Genomic DNA, 19,161 nt, shown 5'->3' with positions numbered 1-19,161 from the left:
AGAATGCTAATGCTGGATAATGCCTCACTTGGTCACAGTGGCTAATAGGAGACTTCACTGCTTTAGCAAAGAGTTCTCCAACATATTTGTCCCCTCGCATTCTTGAAAATTACTGAGGCTCTAAAAGAGCTTTTGTTTATACAGGTCATACAGATCAATCTCTGCAGTAGTAGAAATTAGAATGGAGGAAATTTTTTCAACTTTTATATTATGGAGTACATATGCAGGTTTGCTACATAGGTATATCGCATGAGGTACCTATGCATGATGCTGAGGTTTGGAGTAGAAATGAATTCGTCACCCAGGTAGTGAGCATTGGACCCAGTAAGTAGCTTTTTTCAATCCTTACTGCCTCCCTCTGTCTCGCCTTGAATTCCCCAGTGTCTGTTGTTTCCTTTTTTTTTTTTTTTTTGAGGCGGAGTCTCGCTCTGTCGTCTGGGCTGGAGTGCAGTGGCCGGATCTCAGCTCACTGCAAGCTCCGCCTCCCGGGTTTACGCCATTCTCCTGCCTCAGCCTCCCGAGTAGCTGGGACTACAGGCGCCTGCCACCTCGCCCGGCTAGTTTTTTGTATTTTTTAGTAGAGACGGGGTTTCACCGTGTTAGCCAGGATGGTCTCGATCTCCTGACCTCGTGATCCGCCCGTCTCGGCCTCCCAAAGTGCTGGGATTACAGGCTTGAGCCACCGCGCCCGGCCACACCCGGTTAATTTTTTGTATTTTTCATAGAGATGGGGTTTCATCATCTTGGCCAGGCTGGTCTCCAACTCCTGGGCTTACGTGATCTGCCCGTCTCGGCCTCCCAAAGTGCTGGGATTACAGGCTTGAGCCACCGCGCCCGGCCACACCCGGTTAATTTTTTGTATTTTTCATAGAGATGGGGTTTCATCATCTTGGCCAGGCTGGTCTTGAAGTTCTGACCTCATGATTCACCCACCTCAGCCTCCCAATGTGTTGGGATTACAGGTGTGAGCCACTGCACCTGGTCTGGAAGCATACTTCTTTATGCAATAGCAAAAAAAAATCACATGTATGAATATGACCACTGACATCCTCAGAAACATGTTTAAGTATTAGAAAGCTATCAAGTGTGTAGTGGCAAATACAATTTTTTTCTCAAAAATTCTAATTTTCACTTGAAAGCTCAAATGTTGTCACTGGTGACAGTCAGTGGCGTTCCTTGAAGTAACAGGCTCACTTTGTTCATTTGTTAAGAAAATGCCTGCCAAATATCCAAACCTGAATAAGTATTGTTTGTCAGCCATTATCTCAAGTAAAACTTGTATTGCATGCAAAAAAAAAAAAAAAGGAATAGTTCAGCTTGCAACTTAAATAATTGGAGAAGTACTTTTTCCTCAAGACAACCATTTTATTTTGGTATGCAGCAGAAATGCTTTTTGTGGACTTCCCATTTATTAAGAAATCAGTGTGAAACTGGCTATTATCTCTCATGTGAGTGATTGAGGGGATGAAGAATTAGTGCTACTGCCTCAATTCATGCTAAGGCAGTTTTTTTTACCTGTCTTTGCTTTGGCATCATAAGTGAAAATGGAGAATTTTCACTTATGGAGAAGAGGCAATGTTTTTGCATTATTGGGGAAATAGCTTTGACCTTGAGGACCCTCTGAAAAGGTCTTAGGGACTAGGGGCCTGTGGATCATCTTTTGAGAACCACTGACCTCACGAAATAACTGGTGGCAGAATTCAAGATTCAGCTGGTAGAGAAGAACAATCATTCCTCTCCGTATCAGGAGATTGGTGTTCAGTCCCATCCCTTCTCTGGCCTCAGTTGTATCTTCTGTAAAAGGGGATAATAATATGTCCTCCCTACAGAGCTGTTATAAGAAGTCAGTCATGACAATGTAGTGAAAACATGTGATTGTGGATAAAGCTCTGAGTGAATCAAAGGACTAGATAATTTATTCAGGGTCCGTGAGTATTGTTGGGGAGGAAGAAACCTAAGCCTCCCGTCATATTGCCAAGAGGACCATCTGCTTTGCCCATGTAACTCAAGCTAGAAGGGGAAGGACCTGCTACCCATACATAGGGCCCTCTCCAGGGACCAGAAATAACCTTGAAGCCTCCTCCCTCTCCCATTCCTTTGCCCTTAGTGACCCCTCAGTTCTGCCCAGATACCCTACATTGCTTTAGTCAATTTATTCTTCCCCTTTCCAAGACAAACACAGGAGAAAAATCTTGCTCCAGGGCTAGGCAAAGTGTTCCTACACTTGACACAAAAAGCACAATCCATAAAAGGTGAAATTAATCAATTAGACCTCATCAAAATTAAAAGCTTTTGCTCAGCAGAAGCCCTGTTAAGATGAAAAGGCAAGCTAGTCACAGACTGGGAGAAAATATTTGCAAGCCACACATCTGACTAAGGACTTGCGTCTAGAATATATAAAAAATTCTCAAAAGTGAACAGTGAAAAAACTGTTTAGAAAATAAGACATAGAAAATGAGCAGAAGAGGGCTAGGCGAGCACTGCAGACTGAGTCGCCACAGTCCGCCATGAAGGCCTGGGGTCTGGCTGCTGCCTGCTCCTAGCTATAGCGCCATGAATGCCTGCAGAGCTTGCCCTGCCTCCTGCCCCATGCAGTGGGACTTCCCTGGCCTTGGATCTGACCTGTGTGGGCCCGCTGGCTATATGTGGCAGGTGAAATGCACTGGTTTAGAACTGCTGATGTCTCTTAAGCCACTTTAGCCAATGTAACCCCAGTATTTACTGCAACAAAATTTGACAAGCAGGGAAATGTTACTTCTTTTGAAAGGAAGAAGATGGACTTATACCAAGAGTTAAATCTTCAAGGCAGAGATTTGAGATTTCAGCACGTAATGAGTATCACAACTAAAAACAATAGGTTTATCACGACAGTGGAGTATTTGAAAGCTGTGATAACTCCAGAGTGTCTCCTGATATTAGATGATGGTAACAAACTTAGAGCAATGGCTGTTCCGGGAACTCCCTTCACAGTTGTCCGGAGAGGGTCAACCTGTTACATACCCTTTACCTTTTGAGTTTAGTGCCATGGAAGCACCCTGCAATACCGGATCAACACACTTTAGAGGAAACGTAATGTTTTGCAGACACTGACCCTTGAGACTTTAGAAGCTTTGGTGGACTCCAAACATTCTTCTGTGGACAGAAGCAAACGGCATATTTTACTATAGAATGACAAAAGTCTATCAGAGTTAGAAACAGATATTAAATTTTTCCAAGAGTCAATTTCAGAGATCCTGGATGAGGAAAAGTTAGTAGAAGAGCTCTGTTTATCAAAGTGAGTGCCCCACGTGTCTTTGAAAAGAGCAGCACTGGGATTCACCATTCAGAATGTAAGGGTAGCCGAGAGAAAAGATGAGAGACAGACCCAAGGTCAGGCGAGGAAGTTTATTAACCTGCCGGGCTGCCCCGCCACAGTCAGAAGAGGCAGCCCTGAGCTTACAAAATGAGGGTTTATATGGGGGAGAGAGACCCTGGGGTTGTTCATCAGTTAACTTTACCAAATGTCATCTCATGACCGGCTTACAATATATTATCTTGTGAAAATGGGAATTTAAAAGAGGGTGTTACTTAGGTTTATCCACATTTCTTGTGACCTCTCCCGTGCCACCCAGAGGGCTGTAAGCAAGTCTGGTGACCCTGCTGGAGCGCCTAGATAAGGGTTCAGGAATGCAGCTGCAAAGTATTCAGGGTAAGGGTCAGCTGCATCTTGCAGGGTGAGTCCTGGGGCAGCTTGTCCCTAACACAGAAGAGATGGACCTGCTGTTGGAAAGCTACTACCTATTGGCAGACGATCTCTCCAATGCAGTTTGGGAGCTTAGGGTACTGATTGATGATTCACGAAGTATTATTTTCATCAACCTGGACAGCCACCGTAATGTGATGATGAGATTGAATCTACTGCTAACCGTGGGAATCTTCTCTCTTTCACTCTTTGGACTAATGGGAGTTGCTTTTGGAATGATTTTGGAATCCTCCTTGAAGAAGACCCTAGAGTGTTTTGGATGATTACGGGAATTAGGTTCATGGGAAGTGGCCTCATCTGGAGGCGCCTACTTTCATTCCCTGGACGGCACCTGGAAACTCCATTGCCTCCTATGATGGCCTCTACCGAAAAAGATCCTTCTGGCAGATAGAAGCATGGAATTGAAAAACAGCCTCAGACTAGATGGACCTGGATCAGGCTGAAGCATCCTCACAAACCATTAGGAACAACCCCATGGATACTGACATTTTGTTATGGTAGTCACAGGAAACTTCTGATATTCTTTTATTATTTTCTTGGTTAGAGTCAGACACTTGAAAAAAATTAATATCCGATGACAAAAATATTTTGGCAGTCACAATACTAGAACGTGATTGCATTTCCAGAATTCTGAGTTAAAGAAACAAAGTGTTTGTTTTGTAAAAGGTCAAAATTCTATTTCCTACAACTTTAAATGCTGTTACTGTAGACGTAAGTTGAGGCAATACATGAACAGACAGTTGTGTACATTTTATTTAATTTATATGTATCAAGAAAAGTGCAATTTTGTGCTGAATGGCACCTAGGAACTTGCCAAAGCCATAGGCAGCCACAGTTCTTTGTCAGTACAGGAAATTACGTTAATGTGAATTTCCTGATTCTCAGGTAACTAAAAAGCTAGCATTTTATGTATTAACCTTAAAACAAACTCTAGAAGTTTGTGGTTTAAAAATTAAACTTTGACATAACCTTATTTTCTTATATTTGCACCCCTTTTAATATAAGGTGAATAAAAAGAAATGATAATTTAAAGGAAAGAAAATGAGCAGAAGACATGAGCAAACATTTCACTGCAGAAGATGTACAGATGGTAAATATGCACATAAAAAGATGTTTGCCATCATTATGTTAGGAGAATACAATTTAAAACTACAAAGAGATATCCTGGGTATGCTGTACTACACACAGTTTGGCCAGGTGTTACCACTGGGAGAAAATGAGTAAAAGGTACACAGGTTTTCTATGCACTATTTCTTACAATTATACATGGATATGTAATTGTCTTGAAAGAAGTAGTATCTTTTTAATAAATTAATAACACCGCAGCCCTGCTCCAAATTTTCACATTTTTCCCATCACATTTGGAATAAATCCCAAGTACTGACCATATCTTAGAAGTCCAATAGGCTCTGGCCTTTGCCTCTGATTTCATCTCAGATGACTCTCCTCCACACATACTCCTTTCTCAGCACACTGGCTTTCTTAGGATTTCTTGAATATCCAAGCTTATTCCTACCTGATCAGGGCCTTTGAATTATAAGTTTCTTCTACTGGGAACCCTCTTTTCCCAGGTCTTTGCATGGTTTTCCTCCATCACTCTGGTCTTTGTATATTTGTGTATTGCCTGCCTCTCTAAGTGGACTGTAGGCTCAATGTGGGTGGGGTCTTTGCCTACATGTTTCACCATTGCATCCGTCATGCATGGCATGTGGTGTGTGCTCAATAAATCTTGTTGAATGAATGAATATTAAAGTGGCAGGTTGACTTGGGTCAGTGTTTGCTTTATCACATTACTCTGTGCTGAGCCTTCCTTATGCGCCTTACAAAACAGATCTGCTTAGGCATGGGGAAATAGTTTCAGAAATAGTAAGATCTAGTTTTGAGTCGCACTCAACACTAGTCTGCTCATTGTCCATTTCACCAAATCACATCAACTTCTTGAGCTGTATTTTCTTATCTGAAATATGAGTTGCCCTAAGGAGCCTGGGGATATTAAGATATCAATATCTCTCCCCTAGACCTGCTCCTCCTCCTGGTTATTCCCATTTCAACTCATGGTGCCTCCATCCACCCACACACCCAAGCCAAGAAGCTGGATGAATCAGCCTCAGTGCTTTCCTTCTTCACTCACCCCACGCCCAAGCAATTGCCAAGTCTTGACTAGTCTACTCCTAAATCTCTCCCATGTATCTCTTCTACTTCTGTCTTCTCCGCTCATTATCTCTTGCCTAACCAGTGCAATATCCTCCTTAATTGGTCTTTCCCATTCATCATCCATAACGCTGATGAAATAATCTGTTATGCAGATTTGATTATATCAGTGCCTTGCCCTTAAATCGTTCTGCATTGGTTTCCAGATACAGAGCAAATTCCTTCCCTTGGCACTGATCTGGCTCCTACCCATCTCTTAATCCCTTTATTCACTCCTCCCTACCACTTCTCATAAGCTGAACAAGCCATATGCTGGAGCAAGCTGTCCTCAACCACACCCCCTGACTTTGCACATGTTGTTCCATCTGTCTGGATGGCCCTCCTTGCTGCCTGGCACCTCTAAGACTTCCAGAGTCCAGCTTAGCATCACCTGGTGGGCATCCCTGACTTGCCAGTCTGTTCGGTGCTTCTCTCTGTACTTCCATGATAACTCAAGTCCAGGTGTATCACAGCACACAATAAAGCTTAGCACATAGTAAGCACTTAAACAGTTAGCAAATCAATGATTTGGGCCAGACATTCGTAAGAGTATTGAACCTACAAATCCTTGTATATGCTGCAATGAGCTGTGAAGGGATGGGTTTTTTTCCTTCTGTTCTCTAGCACTAAATGAAGATGTCTAGTTATAATATTCTGCTGATAACCTGGCTTCAGCCCTGCCCAGGGGCAAAAAAAAAAGGACAAGATGATCTTGGAAATCACCCATCTTCAAAGTTCTTCCAGCTCAGTGTGTGATCTTGGCTAACAAATGAAGTCTGAACTCAAAGAGATGTGGGTTTGAATCCCAGCCCTGCCACTTAGTAGCTGAATGACCTTGAGTCTTAAGCTCTGTCAGGAATATAATGGACCTCCACAAAGAGTTGTCATGAGGATTCAATGAAATCACGCAGGAAAGGCACTTAGAATGGTGCCTGGCATTCATAGTAAGCATTTAGTAAGTATTTGTATATCTCCATCTAGTGGTCTTGGCGCAAGAAAGGAAGGCAAAAGAAGAAAAGAATAAATAAATAACAGGAGCCAAGAGGCACCCCAGATTCAAGGATGTTCAGGGAGGGGCGGTGAGCTGAGCCTGACTAGCAAAGCTGTAGCTCCTTCAATGTAGGGAAAATAAAGTGGACATAGAAAGGCAGAGAGGGAGCTTGTGGGGAGTGGGCATTGCTGTTTATAGACAATGAGGGCAGCTAAGGCTTAGGGACCTGGGTGTATATTCCCAGCCTGCAAGACCTCTATGTAGGCCTAATGTAGCCTGGTATTTTCCAGAGTTAGAGAAAGTAGAGGCCTAGGCATCCCTGCCAGCGGCTGACATTCCAGCCTGAAGGCCATTTTGGTGCCTTCATTCTGCCAATGTGTTACAAGCACCTAGTTAATGCCAAGTATGGGCTATGCCAAAGAGTGAGCCCCAGGGTGAGGGCTGCAACTGAAATCTCAAATGATCAATCTGGTTGGTGTTCAGCAAACAGCACTAACTTTGGAGTCCAAATGACTTGGGTTACACTCTGGCTGAGCTCAATACCAACTGTGTGGTCTTCAATTTTCTCATCTGTAAAATGGAAATAAACTACCAACCTCAAAAAAATTGTAGAGTACTAATTGAGATAAAGGAGAAAATCACTTCGTACAAAACAGGCGATCTGACTTGCAGTAAGGGCACTTTTAAGCAACTTGCTCAGTTTTCTTTTATTCTTAGCACTTCTGAGCTAGTGTTTTACATAATTTACTTGTTTGCTTTATCTCCTGTTTCCATCACTAAAACTTAAACAACGTGGGTGCAGGGACTCTTGTGTAGTGTCTTGTTTGCCACTGAATTCTCAGCACACAGCAGTACCTGGTGGTGTTGAATAAACAACAACAACAAATTCTATTTCATCTGTTTCACTAGAATGTAAACTCCATGACAATAGGATTGCATCATTTATCTCTTGCTGCATTACAACTCACCCCAAAACTTAGGGGTTCTAAACAATGGTCAAGGCGTCTGTAGATCAGGAGTTTAGGAGCATTTCAGTTGGGCAGTTCTGGCTCAGGGTCTCTTTGAGGTTGCACCTCAGATGCTAACTTGGCTACAGTCCCCTGAAGTCTTGGCAGATCCTGGAGGATCCAGTTTCAAGGTGGCTCACTCACATGGCTGACTGGTGCTGCCCAACGGGGCCTTTCTGCTGGCCCTTGATGGAACTCTATGGACTGCTTTCCTGATATGGTAGCTGGCTTTCCTTAGAGCAAGCAATCTAAAACACCGTGAAGAAAGCTGAAAATGCCTTGATGATCTAGTCTTATGCCACATGGCAATAGTCATAGATCATCACTTCCTCCACATTTGATTGTTTACTCAGGCTGATCCCGATTCAGATAGGAGGAAACGATATAAGGGCACGAATACCAGGAGGCAAATATTGCTGGGAGCCATATAGAGGTTGGACCACCCAAGGACAGTATACCAGTGTAACACAATGACAGTGCCTGGCATGTGGTTGGCATTCAAAAAGTATTTGTTGAAGGCATGAATGCAAGTACATGGGACTGGGTTTTGCATTGTAAGGGACTCGGGCTCTGCCTCCAAGGAGCCAGCATTCAAGTGGCAGAGACAAAGGCACAAAGAGGCATTTATCATTCTGTGTCCTGTAGCAGAACGTGGCCTAAAAATCCAGATCAGGGAAGAGTTACTGCAGTGGGTGACATGTGGGTTGAGTTTTGAAGGCGGAGTTAAGTAAGCCAGGTGAGGAATGACAGGAAGGGTGTTCTGAAAAAGAGGGAATGGCACATGTAAAGGTTCAAGGAAAGAGAAGGAGCCATGAGCTTGGTGGGGTGAGGAGACCGTGAAAGGTAGCATCTGAGAGACCTGTTTAGTTTTCCTTTTATATACATCAGACTTCCATGAGTGCCTTTACTACAGTAATTGTTAAAATGATGAAACAAGAATTGAAAGCAAATGTTGAGATAGTGTGCTGTTGAGATTTATTTTCTCACAATTGTTTATGTTCAACAAGCGTGGAGTACCTACCAGGGCCAGGCTCTTGCTAAGTGCTTGGGATGCAAAGATCGATAACATATGCAGCCTTTGCTCCTGAGCAACTAGGGATATGAGGGGGCAGGGAAAGGGCTGTCCACAAATTATGATGATACAAATCACAGTCATAATGTAAGTATCTGGAGAAAGGCGCGTGGCCAGAACTCAGAGGGCCAAAGGAAGGCACTGTCGCAACCATTTGGACGAAGAACCAGCTATGCATCTGAGCCTGAGAAAATCAAAGAGACTAACTTTATCTATTGTCAATAAAGAGACAATTCTTTGCACAATTCCCTTCCTGCATGCCCTTATGACCTACTGTGAGGGGGTCTTGCCCTGTGAACCTGGAAGCCCAGGTGGAGATGACCTGGGTGGGAGTGGGGATGTGGCAGGGGCTGCTTCAAGGTGGTCTTAACACCCCTCCAGCCTGCTGTCCTCCTTCAGCAGTGTCAGGCAGGAGGCCTCTCTGAGCCCATGGATTGGAAAGATGTGGGAGAGAAAACAGGGAGAGAGGGGGAGCAGACAGCAAACATTCCGAGCCTCACCCCGAGATGGCTGGGCCCTCAATTATGATTTAATACTAGTGCTTCTTTTTGTAGTTTCTCCTGCATCCTTATTCCTAAGGAAATGAAAGTATTTCCCAAGCATTCTCCCCTGGCACCCATCACCAAGTGAGACGAGTGGAATAGCAAGTCATGCTCCATTTTCAAAGGAAGAAGGAGGAAGCCGGGGGGACATGGCCAACTTGTCTACACAGTGAATTAAGGAGGGAGGCAGGGCAGTGGACCACCAAGGATGAGTGGGGAGAGGCCTCTGGAGATAGCCTGGAAGCTGAGCCCCAGAGAAGCAGCCTGAGAAGGGGCATGAGGGCTGCACTCCTGCTCTGCAAGGTTGCAAGGCATTCATGAAGAGCCACTGGAATCTGATACTTTCCACTGCATGGTGGACCAGCCCTAGTCTCACCAGACCCCTTTGGGAATTTGAGGAACTGAGAACTCAAGGACAGCAGACAGCTCTTCCTGCTTTTCCTGCACAATCTGTTGTCCCAGAGAAGCTGCTCCCCAGGCTCTGAGGGTCTCTGTTCTCCAAGCCATGCTACAATCCAACAACATCAGTAGGCCACCAACACACTCTTTTCTTCACTAAGGACATTAACGTCACACCCAATTATTATCACCTACATCACTCAGAGGAGGAGAAATACCCTCTCCAGGTGGCATGAAGAAATCAGGCCACAGACACCCACAGAGCACTAGCACACCAAGAAGAATCAGATCTGGTCCCCGCCCTCATCCACAGTAACAAACTAGGTCATAACGTGGGGTCCCGGCCACAGAAAAGCCCAAGGAAGGAAGAGGTCAGTACTCCAAGGGGTGGAAGTGGGAGGCAGTCAGAAAAGGCTTCATGGAAGATGCACCATTTCAGCTGCACCTCGGGAGCTTGCCTGCCAGATGGACTGTATGGGGAAGGCATCTTGGGGAAAGAAACAACTTGAACAAAGATACCAGCAGGACATGGGCATCCTGAGGTCCACAAGACTCAAGCCTAGGGGGTCAGGGTGGAGCACAGAGAGGCAGAGCCTGAGTCACAAAGGACCCTGTGACCAAACTAAAGGTGTGCATTTTTCCCCAAAAGTCAAGATTTGGGGGTCAATGAAGAGTAACAGTTGAGCAGGCATTCCCTTTTAATGGCTATGGGACTCCCGTCAAGACATTTAACCTCTGTGAGCCTCAGTTTCTGTATCTGTGAAATGGGAATAGTGAGAGTATATTTTTATAGGGTGCTTAGGGAGCTTTTAAAAGATATACACATATAAAGAACTCAGCATAGTGACTAACATATAGTAAATGCTCTACAAGTCATAGCTGTAATAACAAAAATAAATCATTTACATTGGTACATTTTAGAAAGCTCACTCTAGTTTCTAGGTGGAGAGTAAAGAAGAGAATAAGAATGACCCCAGAGGGACCATGTAGGAGGCTACTGCTCCAGTCCAGGTGTCAAGTGATCATGGTCTCACGGAGGCCCTCCCTGGAGAGAACTGCATCAGGAGACACTGAGAGCAGAGAACCACCTGGAATGTGTGGCTCTTGTGAAGTGGGGGTGATGATGGAGAGGGAGAAATGTGAATTTGCCTGCTAGTCACTGGGATCGGAGTGACAGCTTGGGAGACCAGAAAAGGGAATGATACAGTGGTTATTGACATGACAAGCTGGAGAATGTCGACGGTCCAGGAGCAAGCAGTGAGATGTACGTGGCTGAAGAAGTTGGTCGGGAGTAGAACTGAGAGGCAGTAGCACAGAGCTGGCAGCCATGAGAGAGGACGAGATGGCTCAGGGGTGGTGTGTAGCCTCGAAGACAGGAAAAATAGAACTGACATAGTTTTGCTGTGTCCCCACCCAAATCTCATCTCGAATTGTAGCTCCCACAATTCTCATGTGTTGTGGGAGGGACCCAGTGGGAGGTAATTGAATCATGGGGGCGGATCTTGCCCGTGCTCTTCTTGTGATAGTGAATAAGTCTCACCAGATGCGATGGTTTTATAAAGAGGAGTTCCCATGTACAAGCTTTCTCTTGCCTGCCACCGTGTAAGAGGTTCCTTTTGCCTTCCACCATGATTGTGAGGCCTCCCCATCCATGTGGAACTATGAGTCCACTGAACCTCTTTTTCTTTATAAATTACCCAGGCTTGGGTATGTCTTTATCAGCAGTGTGAGAACAGACTCATACAAGAATCTTGTCAAAATATTTGAGAGGGTGGGCTGAGGCCTCCTCTCACCCCACAACCAGAGTAGGAAATAAAGGGAACCTTGAAGTTGTTGACTGTATCCACCATTAAGAATGCTAGCGTTTCTGTAAATTAAACTTTATTTTCCATGCTCTAAAAGTGGTTGAAGATTAAAAGTGAATAATAGACTCTTAATGTGAACAGTTTTCTAAATAGAGACCTTCATATTTTGGGTAACAGGACTCATTTGAAACATTTGAAATTTGAAACAGGGCATTGCCCCATCCCATGATTTTAATTCCATGCCCTCTATGAACAGGTCAAGGTCATCAGAAAAGTGTGTCCCCACTCTCTAAGCCAGAACCCACCTGTCTTTCCAGACCTGACACAGACACCACCTCTTCTGGCTCTTCCTCACCTGCCTAAGGCAGCCTTGGCATATGGAAGTCCTTCTAAATGATGTTCCGTGGCAAAAGCAATGAGACAGGGTTTTTGGTACAATAAATGTCACAATTCTGCCTGCAAGTTAGAATTACTTACGGAGTTTTTATTGTTGTTTTCTTTAAAGTCCCTGTCTGGGATCCTCTCTAGAGCTATCAGAATCCCTGGGGGACTAGCTGTGAGGTTGATTAAGGAACCAGTTTTCCTCACCTGACTAACCTGGTCACGGGTCACTGGTCACTTGCGGGAAGACAGCACCAGAGACTTGCGTGGAGAAGTGCAGCCCCCAGCTGCACACCAGAGCCCCTAGGCCCATGGAGAAGGCACTTCTCTGGCGGGACCTCAAGCACAGCAGCCCGCTCCAGCTCAAGAGTGACCTGAGCCAGGCCGCAGGGAGCCGGTGACTGTGAACGTTAGTGCTGTCATGTCTAGACAACCGCTGTCTGCAATTGTGTGGAAAGGCCGTGAGCTGAAGTCTTGGCTCCATGTTATCCCAGGTCATCCCTCCACTGTGAAAACTTCCCAGGAATCATCCTCCCAGTTAATTTTCTGTTCAGGGATCTTTGTTGGATGAGCCTCTGGCACAGTCACCTTGTCACTTTTCTTCTGCCTTGCATGACATTTTTCGTGTCCATCACCATTGATATTTTGGATTAGATCATTTGGGGGTGGAAGGCAATGGGTGGAGGATGCTGTCCTGTGTATTATGAGAGGCTTAATAGCATCTCTGACCTCTACCTAAAAGATGCCAGTAATACTCCCCTATTCCCATCTAGTTGTGGCAACCCAAAATGTCTCCACACATTACCAAATGTCCCCTGGTTGAGGACCTCTGCTCTAGAGGAAGAACTCATTGAGGGCAGGGTTCATGTTTAGTTCAGCTCTTTATTCTCTTCTAGTGCTACACAGAGTGCCTGGTGCATTGTGGGTGTCCACCCACTGACTGAGAGATGAACTTTCTGTGTGATGGCTCGTGTACTTCTAAACGTTGGGAACAAAGAGCTTTGTGAGATGGTAACCTATGATTGTCCCCTCCCACTCAAGGACATAGGTAGCAGGCTCTGTGCTGCTTCTCTGCCTCTGGGGAGGTTTGTGATCTGACTTTTATTTCCAAAAAATCCACTGAGGTCAACACGATTTAAGAACAAAATGATTTTTCTCTGGGTTAAGAAGAGATTTCCAGAGACTTGAGTAAGAATTAAGAGAGAGGTTGGTGAGTCCCAGGAGTGTTCTGAGGCTGTGGCTGGAAATGATGCATCAGGAGGTTTGGTTCTGGGCTGAGATCTCCAGGTTTAGCCATGACCTAAAGTCCCAAGTGTGGCAAGAAGCTGCAGGGACCTCCTGGGATGAGATAATGGACATCTGAGTGGATGGGGGACTGCTAACAAGACTGACTCTCTGGAAACCTGGGTATTATACAAGATCTCAGATCCCTGGCACAAACTCTGGAGGACCCAGGGAAGAGAAATTCCAAGAATGACTGAGGGAGTATGAAGGCTTGGAATTGAAATCAAGTTGACTTACAGAAAATAGAGATGCCAGTATTTCTGGCACACCTTACTTTTGGCTTGGGATTTGTACAAAGTACAAAGTACCAAATTAATAATAGCTAATAATTATTCAGTGGGTATTGTGTAGTAGACACCTTTTTCAGCTTTTAGTGAATTATCTCTTTTAATCTTTGCAAGATTACTTAGTAGTTTCCTTGTAATCCCCAAACTAGAAATAAAGAATTGGAAACACATTCTAGTTAGATGACTTGCTCAAGGTCTCACAGCATCTCAGTGGTGCAGGTGGAATGATAAAAATAGCAAACGTATTCTGCATCAAGCACGTTTTACAGACTTTGCCTCTATTTGTTTAGTCCTCACAACAATCGAATGAGGTAGATATTATTGCCACTCCCATTATATAGATAGACAAATGGAGAAACAGAGATCAATAATCTGCCCAAGTCTGCCAGCTCGTAGTTGCCAGACCTGGAATTTGAACTTGGGAAGATTGACTGCAAAGTCTGTGCAATCTAACCACGAAGCCATGCCTTGGAGACTCCAGGACCCACACTCTTAACCATGCTCTGCTGGATGGACTCCTGGATACTTACAAATGACTAAGGGTTTCAACAGGATTTTAGTAGGAACCGAAGGATGGTTAGAACCAAAAGGGCTTGCTCATATGTGGAAAATGAGAATTAGGCAAAGCTCTGAGTTGATGTCCCAGATCTGCATTTAAAACTAACACTGAGCTCAAGACCAACCCACCTACCTATTAAGGTTATTAGCTAACTTTATCCTAAAATAGAAACACCAGTGCTGATCCAAGCTCTGATAACTGAAGATAGCAGCTCCTTGTAGTATGTCTGAGACATTCACCAACTGGAGCATGTTAAGAAGAGAAGAACGGGAAGGAAGAGAAAAATTGTGTCATAAGAGAAACAACGGGAATAATTGAGAATGTGAACTTGGAGAAGAAAAGTCTGAGGTGCCTTTAACAACCCTCCAGCTCTGAAAATCACACCATCCTTGGGTTAGCCTGGTGCTTCTTGTCCTCGACAGTCTGTTTTCAGCTTTTGGTGAAAACGCTCCTTTGGGTTCACTTTTTGTCAGTTCATGCCCTATGGTAGGCTCCCCATATACAATGAATGGTTTTATTTAGACCCTGATTTAAACTAATGGCAAAAACAGGTTTTGGGGGCTTTAAATTTTTTTTTTTTTTAGATAGAAAATTCTAAAATTAGATTGGATATTGGATGATAACAAAAAACCAATGCCATTTTTATCACTGAGATACTGACCCTGTAGTTATATAAGAAAATGCCCCTTCTTACCCCTCACTATCTACTTTTTTTAGAAGATGTATTTAAGATAGAAATGATCTAATACATGGAATTTGCCTTAAAATATTTCAGAGAAACAAAAGTTGGGATAGATGAAACAAGTAAGGCAACATGCTGATGGCTGTTGAAACTGGGCAATGATTACATAGTTCTTTGCATTCTTTACTTTTGTGTTTGAAAATTTTTATAATAAAAAGTAACACATTTATATGTAAAAATAAAGTTATATTTATATGTGATAACTTATATGTAAAATTGACCCATAGGTATTTTGATAGGAAATACAGAGGTCATATGCCTAAAAATGACTAAAAACATTAACAACTCATTTAATGAAATTCAGTAGCTAATACAAAGTGCAAGGGCAGGGTCTAGGCCTAGGTCACTCCACTCCATTTCTACACTTGCTTAATCTTTACCTGAAGCATCTTTAGGAACACATCCCAGGCAAGTCAGGGAACATTCTCTAAAGGAACTTTCTGTGGTCTCAAGCAAATTGCCTCACCTCAGCCATTTCTTTAATCAAAAACATTCTCATTTGTGGATACATGAAAGACTTCTCAGCACATTTATCCCCAGAAACAAGAGCTTCATCAGAGGTCAGATTTAGGGTGGCCCCCAATCACATGGGAGAAATCAGCCATAGGATTTGAAACTTTGAAAATTTGACATTGAGTCATAGAAATGACCTGGTGTATAAGTGTTTCTTCTCCATTGAAGGCTTGACTCTTAATGCCTACCACCCAGCTTTGCATCTAGTAGCCATTTGGATACTTCAATTAATACATCTGTATTAGAGCTAGATAGAAACTCTAGCTCTGAGGCATACACACCAGTGTTTATAGTGTGCAAGCCTTTTCATAAGAAGGGGGGTAATAAACATAATAGACATGTAAACATGTAAATGCATATTGGCTTATATTTTTGAAAAGGAACAGTGGAAGGATAAATCCCAAAACTAATGGAAATCATTATTATAGAGGATTGGAGGGAACAGGATACAGAGATGGAATGGCAACTTTTTTGGACAATGTCAGCTATTCAACATGTTTTACATGGCTGAAAAACAAAATTAAACTCAAATCAAACTACCTGGGGACATATTTTGACGTTGGAACAATGTGCATGTTTTACATTTTTAGAAAGAAGCAATCTCTAAAACCTGAAAACCATGGAAATGAACGAACCTAACTACACATCAAGTTGGTGATATAATCATGCAGGGAAAAGAATTTATTTCAAAACACGTCAAGACTCAGTATTTTGACTGTATAGTCACAAAGCAGAGGTCTTTTATAATAATAATATTTCAGATAGTAATATTTGAAATTTCAATTAATATTTGAAATACATATTTATATATTGTAAGAATTACAATATTTAAATATTGTAAGACCAGTGATCTTATTTATCGTATATATATTTATTGTATACATAGATTGTAAGATCAGTGATGATGTTAATAAATGCCGTTGGGATTCTAGATTTTAAGTATAGGAGAGATACAAGTATAGAATCAGATAAATTGTTAAAATTCCATAATATTAAAATTTCTGGGCCTGGTGTCTTGTGATCTTGGACTCTCTCTCTCTCCATGGGGCATTTCCTCCTGTAAGACCTCTCCAGTGGACTCATGGGCTGCTCACAGCATAGTTGTCTCAGGATATAGACAAACTTCCTTCATGGTAGCTGGCTTCCAAGAGGCAGAAAGCAAAGCCACCGGGTCCATGAAAGGCCCTCCCTGGGAGTAGCACTGCATCACTTCTAGGGCCTGCTCAGCAATCTGAGGGCCTGCCCAGCTTCAGGGGGTGGCGAAACAGACACCACCTCGTGATAGAAGAGTGGCAAGGTCACGGTTCAGGAAGCTATGCAGGAGGGGACATACTGTTGTGGCCAACGCTGGGAAATACAATCAACCACAGTGAAGTGGTGAATAATGGAGCAGGTCCCAGCTTCCCCATCAATGGCTCAAATAGGGCTTCTGACTCCAGAAACAATAAGAAATGGCAAATTCCCAACCCACTTGCCACCTGACATTAGCTTACCAACCCTTGTAGATCATCAAGAGGCTTTCAGAACTCTCTGAGTTTCTCCTGATTTACAGACACACTTTCATGTCCCCCAAGGGTGGTATGAGCGAGTGGGCAGCATCAGGTAGCTGAGAGGGAAATTTCCAGCAATGTCTACACTAGAGAAGACTGAGCTTGAGGCTCCTGTGCTCTGGGAAGTGCTGCCTGCAGCTGCTGCTAAGGGATAAGCAGCAGGGGCAGGAAACCATCCCTCGGGGCCATTCCACTCACCTCTCCATCACCCCGCGGCCAGAGTGCGACAATGAGACGGAAACATCAGGAAGTCTTGCTCCAGGAACTCAGGGAAGGTGGGGGCACAGGAAGGACGCTGGGATGGAGGGTCACAATTTCAAAGGAACAAATGTTGCCTGAGTGCTTCGTCATCTTGGCAGCTTCTCAAACATGTGGGGATAAGCAACCTTGTGGGCACAGCGCCCATGCTCAGAAAGTTCTAGGGATGGATACGTGGGTGAAGGAGAGTGAGTTGGGACTTTGAGGCAGGATCGTGGTGGGGGAATGGAGAGCCTGTGGACAAGGAGGAGGGGGCTGCAGGCCAGGACACACCTAGGAGTAGAAGAGTCCTACCGTTAGCTTAGATTTCCCTGGTTGCTCTGTGGGCCCACCCACTCACAAAGGTGATGAAGACTGAGACTCCATTCCCCACTGAGCAATTTGGCCAGTGAGGCTGGTATAGGAGGTGTCTGATCTCTGCCCTCACCTACCTCCCACCAGCGGTGAAGGACTTCACTTCCACCCTCCTCGCTTCCAGCCAAGCCCGGCTCCTCTATTTCAGCTCTGTCTCACTCCACACTCAGAGGCCAGTGGAGGGGCCAGATCAGAGTAAGGATGCCAGCGGGAGGTTCTTTTGGAGAGAAGGCAAGAGAAAGAGGAGGGGAGGAGAAGGACGTTTCCTTCTGAGCTTTACCTAGCAGGGGCAGGACCAGAGGCTGGGGTGCACCAGGCTAGGCCTAAACTTAGCCAAGTTCTGCAGAAGAAATGCTGCCTTGTCTCTATGTGGCCTCCATCCTGGCCTGCTCTGGGCATCTGAACTAACAGTAAGCTCTTGCTAAGGACACTTGCAGAGATGGCCCAGGTTTTAGCAAACCTTATTAATTACTATTGTGTAGTTCCACCCATCTTTACTAAGCCTTCCAGACCCTGAGAGCACTGTGGCCCCTGCTGGTGGCCAGATGTCTCAGATGCCTGTCATTTTTGCTTGCCAAGTCTACCTTCCCCTTTTGTCTGACAGCATCTCCCTCCATTTCTTTTGGGAGGAAAAAGAGGGCCACCTCTGGTGTACTTTATGTGGTCCCAGTCAGATCCCCTATCATGACGCTCCATGCTGTGGTGGGCAGATGTCCCAGGCTAGCCAAAGAACTCCATCCCCTGGGCCTAATGACTGATTCAGGTGGGTATGGGATGTCAACTGGGCCAATTGGGAACTTTTCCAATCCTTCGTATATGGATACTAGAGGAGATTATGTGTGTCTTCCTGGAAAATCAGATGTGGTAAGGACTTCTGTAAGCTTAGGAATATTGATGAAGCCTGCCTGAGACCCAGAGGACAGCACAGCCAAGAGACGGAGAGAGAGCGAGAACTCATGACACCATCTGAGTCAAGGAAGCTCCAAAGAGTTACCAAAAGCTCAAACTTTGTCCTCAAGCACTGCTATCCAGAGCTCTCTGCCAAGTAACAGACAGCAGCAAAGATCAAATCAAGGATGTGGCCTCTCACCCAAGCCTATTTCTTCAGATAGACTCAGGACAATTGCATTTAAATTGAGACATCGGGGCTAAACAGAGCATGGACATCAGTAAATGAAGTTTTTAGGCTAAAAGCATGCCAAACCAGATTTTGTCTTTAGTTATTTGTGCATGAACTGGACCGGAAGCAAATATTCTTAAAGCCTACGTGAGTTTCTTAGGGAATTTTACTGCCCAGGAAACTCTAAGTCTGACTTGTCAAAGCTCTGGAGCCAGGAGGCGGCCTGGGCCCCAACCATGCCCCTGCGGGAAGGAACTGTAAAACTCTGCCGCCCCTCCCCACCCCTCCCAGGGTCATCGCCTAAATGCCTGCTTCAGATGGACAAGGGAGAATCTTCTGGAGCATGTTAGCCAAAGGGGCTCTCC

The 19,161-nt window shown here is 44.4% G+C and overlaps 1 pseudogene; it reads left to right on the top strand.

Annotated features, from left to right (window-relative positions):
- The first annotated feature begins 2,621 nt into the window (after window positions 1–2,621).
- Window positions 2,622–4,206, top strand: LOC105509139 (annotated as a pseudogene).
- Window positions 4,207–19,161: the final 14,955 nt, after the last annotated feature.

This window comes from Colobus angolensis, unplaced genomic scaffold, assembly GCF_000951035.1.
Source record: "Colobus angolensis palliatus isolate OR3802 unplaced genomic scaffold, Cang.pa_1.0 Scaffold17, whole genome shotgun sequence".
Classification (NCBI taxonomy): Eukaryota; Metazoa; Chordata; class Mammalia; order Primates; family Cercopithecidae; genus Colobus; species Colobus angolensis.
This window is presented reverse-complemented; position numbering and strand designations above follow the sequence as displayed.